This window comes from Lontra canadensis, unplaced genomic scaffold (assembly GCF_010015895.1).
Source record: "Lontra canadensis isolate GAN:19392208 unplaced genomic scaffold, GSC_riverotter_1.0 scaffold71, whole genome shotgun sequence".
In the NCBI taxonomy this organism is placed as follows: Eukaryota; Metazoa; Chordata; class Mammalia; order Carnivora; family Mustelidae; genus Lontra; species Lontra canadensis.
Window position 1 is genome coordinate 8,551,485 of NW_022631065.1, and position 16,742 is coordinate 8,568,226.

A 16,742-nucleotide genomic window follows, 5' to 3' on the forward strand; every position below is an offset into this window, starting at 1 on the left:
AGGAATGGCAGGGCAAAGATTTAGAGAGATACAAGGGATAATCAGTAGGGTAAAAAGTCGGTAAGACTTGATAATAATTTCAGTGTAAGAGTATTAGAGAGGAAAGAATTAAGAATGACTCCCAAGAATTCTGTTTCCTGGTACCCAGATTGTAGTGTGTGGTACTATCCATGGAAGAAGATTCTTGAAAGAAGGACAGACTGAAAGTGGATGTGATGAAAAGGGAATTATAATGTCGATTTAGGAAATTGAGGGTTTTGTTTTGTTTTGTTTGGGGGTTTTTCTTTTGGGTTTTTTTTGGGGGGGGAGGGGAGGTTTTGTTTTGTTTTGCTTTTTAGTGGAAATGTCAAATGCTCATTTAGATATACTTGGATTTAGACTTGGAGCTGAGCTGAGAAGTAGGTGCTAAGAATAAAAATTTGAAAGTCATTGACCTATTGATAGAATTTGAAGTTTTGTATATGGATTAAGTCATCAAAGATTTAAATAGAGAATGAGATTACAAAAAGTCTTAGACTAGTTTAAGGAAACAAAACTAGACAGCAAAGAATAGGAGCTAATAAAGGAAACTGAGAATAGTAAAGATATAGGTAGAAAAAATAATACAGTGCTGTGAGATGTCTAATCATTTTCAAATGGACTTTGACTTAGCATTATTTTCCCACTCTGAAGATGTTTAAGATCCTTTACTTAACATCAGTGCTCTGAGCATCTACTGAAACTTTTTCTAATCTTTTAAATTCTCTTTTTGGAAAAATTTATTGTCTAACAGGATGAACTTAAAATTCATAGTCCATAGCTGGATATTTTTTAACTTGAAAACGGCATTATCGATAAATCTGCTGGAAAACAGTTCTAAAGAAGAACTACCAGGGCAAACTGGAATATATGGTCTCTCCACATTCGTCATAGAATGGAACTCCTAATCAGTGTTTTTAATTTTCTACTATATTTTCACTTATTTTCAATTGTTTCACGTTCAACTTTCTGGGAGATTTCTTCAATAATCATTGAAACACTAAAAAGCTTATTAGAAGATTTATTTGGGGAAATTTTATTCCTATGGCTTTACTGGACAGAGGTCAATAAGATAGCAAGGCATGACTTATTTTGGGGTCCTTTTCCCAGACCAAGTATCAGTATTTCAGTATTCTTGTTTGTTTCCTCTAGATGATAAAATTTATTCAGCCATCTTCCTGTGTCTGGTCTCTTTTCAGGGAGCAGATTAGGATAGAAGAGAGGGGTCTCAGAGTTTAGCCCATGTCAGCTTGCACTCACCCTGGGTTCAGCCAGATGCCTTGCCTCTGCACACCAGTGGTTCTTACCTCTTCCACATTCAGAGCCTCCGCAGCTCTGTCCACCTGCAGTATTGTCCTTCTGCTTCCTGCAGTCAGAAGGACTAAGCCTTTCAGACGATTTTAGCACCAGTCTCTCACCATCCACTATCATTCCTGCTGGACCATCTCAGGAGATTGGTGGGACAAATAGGTCCTTTTCCTATCAGAATCTTCTCTGTAGACCCTTGGAATATAAATTCATCCACTCTGCTAAATCATTTACAACTCTTTTGTCTTCTTTGTTTTCCAGAAATTAGTGGAAATATTATTTTGGTCCAGATGTCTACTTAACAATTTTACAAGTAAAATTTACTCCACTTGAAATTTATTTTGCAATATAATTAGGTAAAAACCTTCATTATTTTTTCTGCTAAAAGAATCAGTTGTTGTAGTGCAATATATTTAATTATCCATTATTTTCTCAGCAATTAATGATCCTACTTTTTTATAGACTAAGGACTTTATACGCTTCCTTGGGTTTGAAACTCTTCTCAAGGTTTCATATGTATTAAATCAAATGATATTATATGTAAAATGATGTAGCATGTTACTTTGAACATACTACTAATACAAAAAGTATTACTGTACTGTTTTCCTCTCAAGTATAATAATTAGAGTAGTTAAAATACAACTTTATAAATATGCTGAACAAGTAGAACACAGAAGAAAGCTTTGCATTTTATATCATTGTTCCTTTTATTCCTCTGTTGTATTGAGCAGCAGCTCTCCTTTGTCATTTCCTTAGCATATTATGATGACATGACTCCCTTTTAATTTTAAGGCTTTCTCAACTTATAAAAGCCATTCACTGTGACTTCTTTTGGTGGATGGCTCATTATATTTTCCAAGACCCTGTTGTTTTACCATCTTTGAAAACAAATAAAAGTGACACTTCTAAACACTCCACTATAACAAATTAGATTTATTCTAAAGAGCTCAGTGAACAGCATTTTGAATGAGATCCATAATGGGCTTTTTAATTAAATGAATATAGTCATTTCATAGAGGCAATTCTCATTAGTAGAGCAGTATTGAGATGACCATTTCATTCTAATTGTGCTGTGTGTTTATATAAGGGGACTCATTTTAGGGTTGGTTTGAATAGATTTATATCTAATCATGTCTTGACACCTAGCGCACGTTTGAAAGGTAAATATCACTGCTTTTCCAAAAACAAATAGTAAATAAAATAGTAGAATAAAATAAATAAAAATATTTCCCCCTAGTAATTTGCTTTTCTTTTATTTGAATTGGGTGAAAGAGAAATTTGATTTTGTATATCATCTTCTATTCATTACTTGGCTTTCTTTTTATTTCTTTACCTTTGGTAATGGACTGAATGTGTCTCCTAAAAGTTCATTATACTGAAACCCTAACCCCCAGTGTGGTTATATTTGGAGATGGGCCTTTAAGGAAGTAATGAAGGTTAAATGAAGTCATAAGGGTGGGGCCCTGATCTGATAGGATTAGTGTCCTTAAAATAAGAGATACCAGAGAGGTCACTTGCTCTCTGTCTCCACATTCATGAACCCAACTAAGGCCACGGAGGCCACTTACAATAGAGAATTCTGTAAACAGCATGCCAGGAAGAGTCTTCACCAAAAACCAATTGTAATGTAGCCTGATCTCAAACTTTAAGCCTCCAGAACTGTGAGAAAAAGATTTTCTGTTGTATAAGCCACTAAGTCTGTGGTATTTTTATGGCAGCTTGAGCTGGCTAATGTGCTTTCTTATGTACAGTTCTGAAATGCTAATATTCTGAGTTACTGTGAGCGTAGATGTGTAAATGCTATATACAGTTCCAAAGACAAATATTAAAGAAGCATGAACTTAACATACCTTTTCACAAGTTTGAACCTCCATTACATGAAGTGTTTTCATTGTATAGATACCATTAGGACAAAGTACCAAGAAATCTTGGGACAATTTACAAGAGGAGAATGTGATTCCAGGTCAAATTATCTAGACATAAAAATGTGTACCCACATGACTTTCTTATATAGAGTACAGTGTGAAAATTTGGGGTGAAGAATAACTTTCTGGGGTCAGGAGGAAACCAAAAACACTACCTCAACTAGGTCATTAAGGGTAACATTCTCTGTGATGTCATCTCAATGGTATATACTCTTAGTATGATGTGATATGCCTGCCTAAAACCCATAATCATAGTTTAACTATGAGAAAACTATCAGACAAACCCACATTTAAATCTAGCCTACAAAATACCTGACCAGTACTCCTTGAAACTGCAAAGGTCATCAAAAACAAGGAAAGTCTGAGGAACTGTCACAGTTTATAGAGTCTAAGGAGATAAGAAAAATAAATGATAGGGTCTTCTAGATGGGGTCCTGGAATAGGTAAAGGGATATTAGGTAAAAGCTAAAGAAATGCAAATAAATTGTGAACTTCAATGAATAATAATATATCAGTGATGATTCATTACTTAAGACAAATGTACTGTACTAAGATGTTAACAACAGGGGAAACTGGGCAAGGGTTATATGAGAACTCTGCACAGTACTATAACTTCTCAGTAAATCTGAAAATACTTGGAAATCAAGTTTATTGTATATGCGAGGGTTGCTATATGTTTGTTTGTTTTTAGTCAACAAGCTTAGTCAACAAAGTCAACAAGACCTATAGACCAGGATAGAGAGACCCCTTTCTCCAAAGATCAGTAGTAGTCCTAATGCTGTTAGGAATCCTGCACAGACTCTCACTCATGTTTCATCCTAGGTTCCTGATCTCAGGTACCATGTGGATTAGTCAGGAGAGAGGTTTTTTTAAGTGGCTTGGAGTAATCCAGTTTTATTTCATTCTCACATTTCATTTCCAGCTTGGGACACCAAGGGGATCTGCTCACTCAAGTACCAAGGATTATTGGGAGCTTCATCCAACAGTATGAACTTAAATGAACTTCCAGGTTCACAAGAACAGGAAAAGATGTCCTGGATAATTTCCCAGAGGAATTCCACAGTGTTCATCTAGAAATGATGCATGTTACTTTTCCTTATCACCCACTGACTAGACTTTGTCATATGACAGTTGCCAGCTGCAAGAAGATGTAGAAAATGTAGGGAAAAAATAGGATATTTGGTGAGCAGTAAATTTACCATTGATTCATATTTCCTCATTTTTTAACTATTCCTTGGTTTACATTTATCTATTTTTTATCACTACCAAAATATTTGAGAACACTATTTTTATAACTGCTTAGTCTTTGATACTCAAAATACCCTCAGTCTCTTCTCTAGAGGAACTGTGAAACCCAAACAGAGTTCAATTTTTCAGCATCTCCTATGGACTACACACAATATTCATGCTTCCTCCAATTTGTGCCTGCCTAAGACTTACCATTGGAGATAATAATAAGAAATATGAAATGACTGTATGTGTGAATATAGGAAATTATTAATTTAAAGTTATTGCCTAGTGATGGGGAAAAGTACAAGTTACTCTATGGTTCATCTCCTGAAATCATTACTTTAAGATCGTCTCCAATTCCAGCGTCATCAATTAGTATAAGGTCCCCAAATGCATTTTGACCAGGCTTGGTAAGGCTTTACTTTCATAAGGAAATTGCCCTCTTGCCTTCTAAATTGGATAATTGCAATTCTAAAAACCCACTCAGAAATGTAAATGCTCCATCGCCTATGAAAATGCTGTTTTGACATGCACTTATTGCATCTGTGTCTATGAGTATAGTCAAATTAGCTTTTGCTTCTTGGTACAAGCTCAGTTTATATTTATGTTTCTTAATAACATCAAAAATGGAATGATGACAAATTAGAATCCCTTTCATGATGTGGTAGTTAATGGCTATTAGAAAAATATATTGACAAATTTTGACAAGAGGTGGTTTAATATCTAAATATTGCTACCCATTTGTGGAGTGTTGTGTTTTGAATCACAGCTAATCATTAAAACTCACTTGTATAGGATATATTCTAATCCCTGATGTACAGATTACATATCATTCTATATTGAAAGCAACCATTCAACTAACCAAATACAAACGTACAAATACAATTTCTTGAAAGTTCCACTCTTATTTATTTATTTATTTATTTATGTACTTAATTTCTTACTTACTTACTTATTTACTTGCTTACTCACTTACTTACTTATCTCTATACCCATTGTGGGGCTTGAACTCAAGACTCCAAGATCAAGAATCACATGTTGTGATTCTACTGAGCCCATCAGATGCCCCAGTTTTAATCCTTTCACTTATAGGTCAAGTGGTAAGGAAAATCTAATGTAGGAAATTTGGAGAGGATGCTCATATACACTTGTGCTTTGTTCATGTTTTCAATTGCTTCAGCATCTTCTTTAGGAAATTTCAGATAAGTATATTCTTTACCTCTGTAATCTGTTGTGATTTACAAATTTGTAAAGCTGAATATTGTGTAAATTCCAGAAATATTACTTCTCTGTTAAAAATATAATAGAGACTTTTATAATCTTTTCATATAGAATTTTCTCCTGGTACTAAAAGGCACCCTGTGATCTATTAGGCTGATCTTTTAATTCACATCTTAAACCTCCTGACCCTGAGCTTTTGCTTGTTTCACCAAATAAAATATCTTCTCCTTTCCTTTCTGTGTTTCACTATACATTCAGAATAATTAACTGTAGAGTTATGAGTCGATTTTGGCCTATAAAGCTTTTAATGTGGGCTCTTCTGCTGAATCTCTTTGTTCATCAAACATACAGGTGTTCTACATGGAAAGGATGAAAAGTAACCTGATTATAGCAACATTGAGTAAATTATTTGCTCTTGATCTTGCAATTGTTGTGCCATTTGTATTGAAACACAGTCATAATCTTAATCCACTTCTCTCCATTCCTGGGTCTTCACCTAGACCACTCTTATTCATCCTTCATCTATAACTTCAGAAAAGATCCTCTCACTTTTTTTAATAACTTTTTAGATTTACTTATTTACTTATTAATTTGAGAGAGAGAGAGAGAGACAGTGAGCAGGAGGAGGAGAGGGAGAGAGAATCTGAAGCAGACTCCATGCTGGTGCTCTCACTTTTTAATTCTGATCTGGTCTCTTACTGTTGACCTCCATTCTCCCCATACCTACTGTCAAGGAATGCATCACTGCTTAACTGCTTGTTCATTTGTCTATATCACAAGATGGAACAATTCTATTTTGATTTTTTATTTGATTATTTTTTATTTGATTATTATTGCTTCATCAATGTAATCCTTGAAACATAGCTTGCTCTCAAGAAATTGCTATTGAATGAATGTTACCTAGCCAGTTAATGTAAGAGCCAGGTTGCAAAGACCATACAGAGAGTTTTCAGGTGTCATTCACCTAGTTTCTCCCAGAGGTTACATCTCACATGGCTATACAGCAATAACAAACCAAGAAACTGTTAATACAATAAAAAGTGAGTATCGTTGTATGACATTGCATCACAAGTATGTGTTCATGAAACCACTACTTCAATACAAAACATACAGAACTACTTCATCACCATCAAGACTCACATTCTGCTACCCCTTTATGGCCATACCCAAATCCCTTACCCCTTACTGCTTTGTTCATTAAACCCTGGCAACCATTAGTCAGTTCTCCCTCTCTATAACTTTGTTTTAAGAATGTTATGTAAATGGGTTTATACAGTATGTGACCCTTAGAGACTGGCTTTTTTTTTTTTTTCCCCCACTCAGGAGAGTGCCCTTGAGAATGATCCAAGTTGCTGCATATATTGGTAATTTGTTCCTTTTTACTGATTAATAGTATTCCATGATACATAGATATTACATTTTGTTTTTCCATAGATAAGTAACATTTTTGTTGCTTTCAATTTGGGGCTATTACAAAGAAAGTTGCTATAAAAAATTATGTACAAGTTTTTGTGTGGATATAAGTTTTATTTCTCTGGGATAAATGCCCAGAAGTGCAATTGATCCATTCTATGGTAATGTATATTTTATTTTTTTAAGAAACTGCTTAGCTATTTTTTGTAATAACTCTGCCATTTCACATTTCTACCAGCAGTATATGAGGGATTGAGTTGTTCGTGGCTTTTTCTTTTTTTTAATATTTTATTTATTTGTTTATTTATCTATTTATTTATCTATTTATATTAGAGAGAGAGGACAAGCAGGGAAAGAGCAGAGGGAGAGGGGAAGAGAGAATCCCAAGCAGACTCCCCTCTGAGTATGGACCACCCCCCACCAAGCCAAGGTGGGGCTCAAGAGCCTGAGATCACAATCTAGGCAGAAATCAAGAGTTGGGCTCTTAACTGACTGAACCATCAAGCACCCCGGGATTGAATTTCTCTATAGTCTCACCAGCATTTGGTGGTGTCACTATTTTTAATTTTAGCTCTTCCAATAAGTACGTAGTGATATCTCACTGTGGTCTTAATTAGCATTTCCCTAATGGTTATTGATATGAAACCTCTTCTCTTACACGCTTAAATGTTATCCGCGTATCTTCTTCAGGGAAAGAAGTCCAGTTCATCTTTTTTTTTTTCTTTTATGGACTGTTTTTGGTGTTGTGTTTAAAAACTCTTCACCAAGCCTGAAGTCCCAAAGATCTTCTCCTACATTTTCAAGAAATGTTATAGTTTAATGTTTTTATTTAAATCTACTGTCTACTTTGAGTTAAGTTTTGTGTAAATTGTGAGGTTTACGTCGAGATTCATTTTTTTGCCTCTGGGTGTCATATTGCTCTAGCACAATTTGTTGAAAAGGCTTTTTTCTCTTTGTCAAAAAATTCCGTTGGCTGTACTTCTGTGTGTATGGATTCTTATCCCATTCTTTTGACCTGTGTGTCTTTGTCTTTGCCAATACCACAGTCCTCATACCATAGCTTATAATAAGTCTTCAAATTACATGGACTGGTAATTCCTACCAGTTTATTATATTTTTCAGAAATGTTATGGATATTTTACTTCTTTTGCCTTTCCATATAAGCTTTAGAATAATCTTGTATATACTATAAGATATCTTGCTAGGATTTGATAGGAATTGTGTTGCATATGTGTGACAATTAGCAGAAACTTGATGTCTTTCCTGTGCTGAGTCTTCTAATTCATGAACATGTTATATGTTTTCATGTATTGAGATCTTCTTTGGTTTCATCAGCATTTTAAAATTTACAACACTGGAATGTGTTGTACATATTTTATTAGACGTATATGTAGGTGTTACCTTTTTCTTGAGGGTGTGGAACTGGTATTGTTTTTTTAATTTTGATCTTGATGTGTTCATTGCTAGTATATAAAAATGCAATTGACTTTTTTAAATGATTACTTTTTTAAATGCTAAAATTAAAAATGTTTATGTTCTACTATGTGACATTTCTGACCTTGCATATAAATTATAGAACTGTTTTGTAGATTTTTGACATTTTCTGCATAGGCAGTCAGGTCATCTGCAAATAGAAATTATTTCTTATTTTCCAATCTGAGTGCCTTTATTTCCTTTGCTTAACAGTATCCTGTTAGCTACAACTTCTAATTCCATGTTGAATAGCAGTGGTGAGACTGGATAAACTTGTCTTATTCCTAAACTTAGAGGAAAAAGCATTCAGTCTATTACCACTAGCTGTAGATTATCTGTAGTTTTCTTTTTTTTTTTTTTTAAAGCAAGTTAGAGAAGTCTCTCTCTTCCTAGTTTTCTAAGAATTATTATCATGAAGGGGTGTTGAAATTTGACAGTGCTTTTTCTAGATCAACTGATAAGATCATGTAATTTTTTCATGAAATTTTTCTTTCTTATCCTTTTAATATGGAAGGTTATATTTCTTGGATTTGGAATATTGATCTAGTTTGGCATCCCTAGAATAAATTAATTTGTTATAATGTACTAATTTCTTATGTTTTTCTGAATTCTATTTGCTAACGTTTAATTCAGAATTATTTTTGTCTGTATATGTGAGGAATATTGATCTATTGTTTCTTCTCTTCTTTACTTCTTTACTTCCTCCCTCCTTCCTCCTCCCTCCCTCCATTCCTTCCTCCCTTTCTTCCTGCTCTCCTTCCTTCCTTCACTCCTTTTCTCTCTTTCTTCCTCTTTTTCTTTCTACCTTTTTGTCATCTGGATTTGTATTAGAGTAATTATTAACTGCATCAGATGAGTTGGAAAGTCTTTCCTCTTCTATTTTTTATATGAGCTTGTTTAAAATTAGTTCTTTTGTTGTTGTTGTTGCTAGTTCTAAAATGTTTAGTATACTTTTCCAATGAAACAATTGAGGCTGGAGATTTCTTTTTTTCATAATTTTATTAAATAAACAATTTAATTTCTTAAAAGTTATGGAGGTGTTTACATTATTTATCTATTTCAGGTTGGCTGAGTAGTGCTAATTTGTGCTTTCAAGAATTGGTCTATTTCCTCTATGTTGTCAAATTAATTTGTGTAGGGTTACTTCTATTGTTTCTTATTATCCCTTTGATACCAGTAGAGGCTATAGAGATATCTCTTATTTATTCATGACATTGATGCCATCTCTTTTTTTCCTAATCTGTTACACCAGAGATTTGTCAGTTTTGCTGATCTTTTCCAAAAACCAGATTTTTTTATACAGATTTTCTTCGTTGTTTCTCTGTTTTCTCACTTCATTAATTTCTGTTAGTTTTGTTTCTTTGTTTATTATGTCCTTCCTTCTCCATGTTTTGGGCTTATTTTTGTTCTTCTTTATCTGGTTTCCTGATACAAAAGCTTAGGTTACTGATTTGAGATTTTTCTTTCTTCCTAATATAGGCATCTAGTGATACGCATTTCTCTTTATCACCACTTTAGCTGCATCCCATATATATCGATATGTTAATTTCATTTTTCTTCTGTTAAATTTGTCCTTTTTCTGTTTCCTTTAATATTTCCTCTTTGATATCTGTATCACTTAGAAATAGAGCTTAGTTTCAAGCATTTGGAGACTGTCCTCTTATTGCTGTAATATTTATTGGTTTTCTACTCTGATGCTATTGTGGTCAGAGAATATACTACATATGGTTTAAGTCCTCTTTAATAGTTTGAATTTGTTTTGTGGTTAAGATATGGTCTATTTTGATAAATGTTCTGTGGATATAATTTGTAACTAGGTTGTATAGCCTATAAATGTGCATTAGATCCTGTTGGTTAATAACAATGAGGAGTTCTTTTATATTTTTGCTAATTTTATTCCTAGTTGTCTGTCCCTGCTTGAGAGATAGGTGTGGGAGGGTTAACTATAATTGTGGCTTGGCCTGTTCTCTCAGTCTACTGTTTCACTTCACCTATTTTGCAGCTTTGCTGTTTGGTGTATACACATTCAGTATCGGCGTCTTACTGGTAGATTGGCCCCTTTATCACTATGTAATAACCCACTCTGTTCCTGGTAAATTTCTTTGCTGGGAAGTCTACTTTGTCCGATGTAGTAATACAGCCACTCCTGTTTCCTTTGATTATTTGCATAATCTTTATAAATACTTTGACTTTCAACTTCCATATGTCATTATACAGGTATTCCCCACTGTTTGCACGTTTGCATTACGCCACTCCACTTTTATGAAAAAAAATCTACATTAGTACCTGTTTCCATTAACCTAAAGAAATCCTAAGAGGATTTTCACTTTTATGAAAAAAGGCAAAAAGAGCATTCAGTGTTTCTTTTGCTGTGAGTCGTTGCAGAGATAGTGCCAAACAGTCACAGCGAGAGTTGCAGCAGCACCAAGCTCCTTCCCCAGGAACTATGCTCAGCATCTCAGCATCAAGCCTCCCTAGCTCTGAACTAAGTCTATGAGCATCTGTTCTTTTATCTGGATTTATTTTGTGCATCCATTAGCAAGATGTGTCCTTAGGAGTCAGAAAAGCCTGAAAGAGGTTATTTTGGGGGTCAGGGAATGCTAGAAAAATTTTTGTATATAAACTAATGATAATTGCTTTTTCACTTTATGCCATGTTGTGGCTTATGAAAGTTTTCATAAGCACCTTACTCCATTTATAGATAGTGAGGGAAACCTGTATTTTAAGTGACTTTCTTATAAATAACATACAGTTGCATCATATTTTTTAAATATACCCTTTCAATCTTTATTTTTAATTGTAATCAGATTAGTTACATATAATGCAATTACTGATATGTTAAGAGCTTATGACTATCATTTTATTTTTGTTTTCCATTCATTCTCTTTGTTTTTCATTTCTGTGTTTTCTTTTTCTTCTCTTCCTAGAGGTTACTTGAACATTGTTTAGAATTCCATTTTATCTGTGATGTCTATAAGTGTATCTCTTAAGAATTTTTTATTATTTGCTTTACATTATATATTGTATCTACATAACTTATAACAGTCTACTGGTATCAACATTTGACTAGTTTGAGTAAAGTATGCAAAATTTTCCTACCCTTACATCTTTCCACCTTACCTCAGTTATAATTATGTTAAATATTTCCTATATATTCACTGAGAGCTAAAGTAGACAATTTTATAAATTTTGGCTCAAACATCAGGTATAATTTAGAAAACTTAATAGGAGAAGGGAAGTCTATTGTATTTACCCATAATTTTGCTTTCTGGTTTTGTTGTTGTTGTTGTTGTTGTTTTTGTCTTTCCTTTTTGATGTTTAGATAACTTCCTTAAGTCATCCTTTCAGAGTAAATCATCTGGGAACAATTCTTATTCATTTTTTTGCTTCTCTTTTGTCTATTTTGTTTTATTTTCCATCATCTGAGACTGTCTTGAATTCCTTTATTCTTGAAGTCTATTATTCTTGGGTGTATATTCTTGGGTATAAAGTTCTTTTATTTCAACGCTTTAAAATGTACTACTTCTGGGATGCCTGGGTGGCTCACTTGGTTAAACACCTGCCTTTGGCTCAGGTCATGATCCCAGCATCCTGGGATCTAGTCTCCATTGGGCTCCTTGCTTAGCGGGGAGCCTGCTTCTTTCTCTGCCTAATGCTTCCTCTGTTTATGCTCTCGCTCTCTGACAAAAAAAAAAACAAACAAACAAACCCAAAAACAAACAAACAAAAAAAAAACTACTTCCTTTTGGCCTCCATGAATTCTTTTTCTTTTTTTAAAGAACTAAGATATTTCTTTATTTTAAATATTTTACGTATTTGTGTAATACAATGATCACTGATCACTGACACACTGAACAATCATCCCAAGAAACAGAACATCTCTAACAAGTTTTACTTTTTTTTTTTTTAAGACTTTATTTATTTATTTGACAGAGAGACAGAGAGAGAGGGAACACAAACAGGGGGAGTGGGAGAAGGAGAAGCAGGCCTCCTGAGGAACAGGGGCCTGAGGAAGATCGGTTGCTTTTCGGTGATTAGTGAAAGAGACCAAATCCCTTATCCTTGTCTGACTCCTCTGACTCTTCCTTTGCTTCAGCCTTGGTTGGGGCTGCAGCAGCAGGGGCGGCACTGGTGGTGGTGGCCACAGGAATAGCAGCCACAAATGCAGATGGATCAGCCAAGAAAGTCTTGACCTTTTCAGCAGTAGGAAGGTGCAGTCAGTTGCCACAGACAGAGCCTGGACCTGCTGATATGATGGCAGAATGGGGCACTGATGCAATAGTCAGGTAACCTGTCTGCAGACATACACTGGCAACCTTGGGGATAATTTCCATGAAGCAAGAATGCAGTTTCCTCTGTGATGTCAAGGACTTCAGGGCTGTAGATGCTGCCATCGTCAAACACCTACTGGATGATTATCCCAAAGGAGAAGTTGGAGGTGTTCAGCATGGCAAGCACTATGACTTCGCTGGCTCCCACTTTGTCTATGTGTTAAATGTTTGCACATCACTCAGGATTTCAATGGTGCCCCTGGAGAGTTTAGTGGTGATACCTAAAGCCTGGAAGAAGGAGGTCTTCTTGAGCCCCAGACCAGTGTTCTGAGCTGACACAAAGACTTTACATGGAGCTCTGGCACCAGCACAGGTGAAGGCTGGCACCTTATTGGCCAGCAGCATGTCCCTGATTTCAGTGAGGTCCTCCTCGGTGAACATAAAGCCCACAGTCCTCCTGATGTGAGGCAATAGTTTTCTCCAGAGCAGGCTGGTTCTCCAGATGCCTTCAGATAGCCTTGTCTATCATGGTGTTCTTGCCCATTGGCCCCATAGCCTTCCCGTGGAGAGCCATATGGATCTGCTGCATCTGCTTGGAACCAATTTTGCCTGCTTCAACAATAAAGCATTTTGGTTATTCACCTAAAAGTTAGATGATCTCAGAGCATCTGGGTGGCTTAGTTAGTTGATCATCTCCCTGTGGCTCAGATCATGATCTCAGTGTCCTGGGATCGAGCTCCATGTCGGGCTCCTTGCTCAGTGGGGAGTCTGCTTCTCCCTGTCACCCTCTCTCACCCACCCTGCTCTCAATCTCTCAAAAAAATTAACAAAATATTTATATATATATTTATATATGTATGTATACACACACACACGCACACACACACACACACACACACACACACGTTAGACGATCTCAAGCAAGTATTTGGACTTCTGGATTACCCTATCTTCCCTGGGTATCATGGTGGTGCATCAGGGATTACAATGCAAGGTTTAAAGACAATATCACTTTCATGAGGATATGTGGAAAGAGGAAAGGCAAATTTTTATAACTACCAGAGAGTGGAAGTCTAGACGTTTGTTGGTGTGAGTAAAGGTGGGGCCACATTTTTTTCTGTGCTGTTTGGATAAAGTAGCTGTTTTCTAAGTTTTTGTTTGTTTGTTTTAAATCTTGCTAGACTGTCCCTTTTATAAGCCTTTTAAAACCAAACAGGAGCAAACTTTTGTTAGGGCTTTTATTGTCTGTGCCCATAGAAGTTTACAAGTTACTAGCTTTTGTAACACCAAGTCTGCAATATATAAAGATAAAAGAAAACCCACAGACTTCAGCATTGTTATTTCCTGGATGCCGAGGTTCCTTGCCAGTCTGCCTTCTTCTCTCCAGTGTTTTTCACTGTAGTTAGTAGAAAGAGTAGAGAATTTCTTCTCCACTTTTTAGGAGAAAGAAGTCTTTGCTTATTCCTTTTAATTTTGTTATCAAGGTTTTAAGTGATTAATTTCTAAGTCATCTGGATTACATCTTTAGCAGTTTGGTTTCTTGGTTGCTGTTATTTTGGTTTTTTAGGTTACTTCGCGTTTTGAAATTCTTATATTTCTAATGATGTACTTTTGATGCCACAACTTATATATTATAGATCGAAAGATAAATAAATGTGTGTGTGTGTGTGTCCCTCTTCCCCAAATTGTGTTGAATCAATTGTCTTATAGCTTTCTGATGCAGAAGAAAACTCTGCCATCAATATGTATGTATGTACTTATATATGTATATGGTTCAGTGTGAATTGGATATGTGTTTGTCCTTCCAAAAATACTTAGAAAATTTTATTTGTTTTCTTTATCCATGACATTCAAGACTTCCTACAGGGATAGTATAAAGTTGAAATGCTCTCTGTATTTATGTTACATGGTAGATTTCAAGCTATCTTGATCTACAGATTCAAGTGTTCGTTTACCCCAGAAAAATTCATTTTACTACTTCTTTTTTTTTTTTAATTAAGACTGGGGTGATTTATCAATCTTGTTTTTTTTTTTTAATTCACTTTATCACTTCTTGACCATTGATTTTCATTTTGTTTTTGACTTCAGTCTGTACTGCAAATTGTTTTTTAGGGTATATTCCATGTGCCTTCCTTGCTCTCATAATTTATATTCTCTTTTTCTTTTTTCTTACGTATTTTGTGAAACATTTCTTAAAATTGACATTTAATTTACTCATGTGTGTTTCTATAATATCCAATATTCTGTACACTCCCTCCATTACAGGTTTTACATCCATTATCACGTTTTTCATCTGAGGTGAAACATTTGTTTCTGTGAACAGCTGGCACAAGAATTCCTCTTTTCAAAAGAGAGAAAACTTTTGAAAAATATTTTGCCTATGTGTGAGAAGCTAAGGGAATGCTCAGGAAACAGGAATGATTGCTGAATTGTAATTTGTGAGAGGCGCAGTGGAGAGAATCAAGGAGGTTATGGATAATTCTGAGACACTCATCATGGCTTTCTGGTGGGACTCTAGCACATTTTCAGCATATAGATGTTTGATTAATCAATTTGATTAATTTTTGTCTGTTTGTTTGAAGAATGGAAGGACTGTCATGTTTTATGTTAAGGCCGATTGTTAGGGCCAGTAAATAATGTAAGACACAAGAGAATGTAGTCTCCTTAGTGTTAGCATAGATCCTTGGGAAACCCTTGGACTTCCAAGAGCTATGAAATTGATGGGGAAGGGAGAACAATCAGATGCAGAAGAAATTCCGGCCATTTTTCGAAGACTTAAAAGCCAGAAATGGACCAATACAGAGGAAGACTATGTGAAGAGAGAGGGTGACGATGACCATGAACAAGGAGAAAGTCCTCAGAAGAAATAACCTAGCCAACACCTTGATCTTTGACTTCTAGTTATCCAGAATTGTGAGAAGACAGATTTCTGTTAAAGCCACTTCCTAGCCTCCCTAGCCTCTTCAACAAAAGGTGATGATGTTGTTCCCATCTAAGATACAGGTGATGATTTTTGTTTGTTTTTTCCTGGTTCTCCATTCTTTTGGCTCCCTGTAGTTGCCTACTTTTAGTTTCAGTGTTTTTGTTTTGTTTTTGTTTTTCTTTAATCTTGCTGCATCACTGCACTTAATGCTTCATTGAAATTTCAGAAAGGTCATCTTACATATTGGGTTTATTTTGGTTTTAATCAGTTATACCCAAAAGAAATGGGAAGCAAAATGTTTATATTCACTCTGATTTTCTTTTCCAGTTCAGAGACGCTCTAACCTGAAGAGTCTTAACTTAGGGAGCTAGGCAATCATAGCAGAAAGCATGGCATTGTTCTGTTTCCATTTTGATTGTATCGGTAGAATTTGGTTAGGACCTTTCTTCTATTCTCTCAGAGGCTCATTAACCCTACTTATTAGAGAAACAAACAAAAACCCAAACCTCTTTGCCTCACAAGTCCAGCCACCTTAACTATAAGCAAGGATCAATATATGCCAACACAGGATCGTTTCAGGCATCTGTGACCTTCTCCAAGGCTGCAGTTGTATCAAGATTTATACCTCCCATCTTTTCCAGTGACTTCTCATTCCCAATCCCAGACATTCTAAAATAAGAGTGCATATCTGTTGGAATCTGCTTCACATACTTGAGGGCAATAGTTGTCTTGAACTGGTGAATGGTGAGTTCTTGACTTATGACCTGGTCTAATTGTTTCTGTATTTTTTCTTTCCTTGCCTAAGTCCTCAAAGTTTCTTACATATTATTATCCGTCAGAAAGTATGTGGGAATATTGACATTTTAAAAACTTTTGTTTTGAGTTAACTTAATTATGCCTCTAAGCCCCCATTCTACCAGGCTGGTAGAAAATTTAATCTCAGAAATTCTTATATTTTCA

General features: G+C 35.2%; 1 protein-coding gene and 1 pseudogene across 2 annotated transcripts in view; one reads left to right on the top strand and one right to left on the bottom strand.

Moving 5' to 3' along the window:
• LRRTM4 (leucine rich repeat transmembrane neuronal 4) overlaps positions 1–16,742 on the top strand; it is a 696,009-nt gene that overhangs the window by 250,676 nt on the left and 428,591 nt on the right. The window lies entirely within an intron of this gene.
• Positions 12,623–13,511, bottom strand: LOC116881056 (annotated as a pseudogene).